The sequence below is a fragment of the Nannospalax galili genome, unplaced genomic scaffold (genome assembly GCF_000622305.1).
Source record: "Nannospalax galili isolate Female #2095 unplaced genomic scaffold, S.galili_v1.0 scaffold179, whole genome shotgun sequence".
Classification (NCBI taxonomy): Eukaryota; Metazoa; Chordata; class Mammalia; order Rodentia; family Spalacidae; genus Nannospalax; species Nannospalax galili.
Window position 1 is genome coordinate 1,171,911 of NW_008342627.1, and position 1,623 is coordinate 1,173,533.

Consider the following 1,623-nt stretch of genomic DNA (forward strand, 5'->3'; position numbering starts at 1 on the left):
CTTACTGTTCTTCCAGAGGACCCGGGTTCAATTCCCAGCACCCACAAGGTGGCTAACAACTATTTGTAACTCCAGTTCCAGGGTATCAAGTGCCCTCTTCTGGCCTCTGCAGGCATTGCATGCACACAGTGCACTTACATGCAGGCAAAACACTCATAAAACAAAAATAATAAAATTGAAACAAATATATTTTATTACATTCATGGGAGGGAATAGATGGAAAGGAAAGAAAGAAAGAAAGATAAAAAGTTGGTTTTAGGAAACATATTTATCAAACACTTGTAAATACAACATACAAAGAATTTTCATAAGAAAGAGGAAATGCGACTCTGGGGTGGTGCTTAGTAGGCGGCCAGACCGACTTCGCAGAGACAGTGCAGTACCGCTGGGAGCTCTGGCCTCGGCTTCGGCTCCCTCTGGAGACCCCAGACCCTGGTGTATACCACACCTGTGACCTCGCTCGAGATGTCGACCTTGGCCCGGCGGTGTCTCATGAGGGACTTCAAGAGTTACAGGAGGATCCTCCGGCCGGAGTGAGTGAGGCTCCGTCAGAGAGCAACATGATGGTTTGGAACGCCGTCATTTTGGGGCCTGAAGAGACCCGTTTGAGGATGGAACATTCAAACTTACAATTGAATTCACTGAAGAATATTCAAATAAACCCCCTACTGTTCGATTTGTCTCTAAGATGTTCCGTCCTAATGTCTATGCAGATGGTAGTATATGTCTGGATATTCTTCAGAACCGCTGGAGTCCAACCTATGATGTGTCTTCCATTTTAACATCCATAGTCTCAATTGGATGAGCCTAATCCCAATAGTTCAGCAAACAGCCAGGCTGCTCAGCTGTACGAGAGAACAAACGGTAATAGGAAAAGCATGTTTCTGCGATAGAGGGGCAAAGTTGGCCTGACTGTTGACCCAGGGTGGAGAGGAGAAGAGGCTGGCCATAAGAAAATACAGATCGAGGCACTTACCGTCATCTTCTTCCTAATTCCTCGCATTTACTTTATTAAAAACAGAATAGCTTTGTGCAGTTTGTCTTCCCTTGCCAAGTTTTTCTTCTCCTTCCTGCGCTCCCGCCCGGCATCGGACACCCGAAGCCTGGGTTACCTGCGAATGTTACTACTCGCTTTTGTTCTTTGGTGTCTCCGGCCTCCAAGCAGTCATCACGTGACTCTGCTTTACATGAAGCTTTTACCATAAATTGTTAGGCATTCTTCTGCACAGCCTTGTGACCAGGGTCTTCTTTTGATTTTTTTGTTTTTGAGACAGGGTCTCCCTGTAGCTCCAGCTGGCAAGGAACTCACTATGCAAAACACAGTGGCCTCGATCTCATAGAGATCGGCTTGCCTCTGCCTCCCTAGTGCTGGGATTAAAGGGGAGCGCCACCACGCCCAGCCAGGATTTTATTTAATACTATTGTTGTTGTGTTTTACCCTGGCTGGTCCTTGTCTTGTGTTGGATTTGGAAGTGAGTATCCTTAGGGTATATAGATAGATAGATGATAGATAGATAGATGATAGATAGATAGATAGATAGATAGATGATAGATAGATAGATAGATAGATGATAGATAGATAGATAGATAGATGATAGATAGATAGATAGATGATAGATAGAT

General features: G+C 44.7%; 1 pseudogene; it reads left to right on the forward strand.

The window, feature by feature from the left end:
* Positions 1-465: 465 nt before the first annotated feature.
* Positions 466-919, forward strand: LOC108491121 (annotated as a pseudogene).
* Positions 920-1,623: the final 704 nt, after the last annotated feature.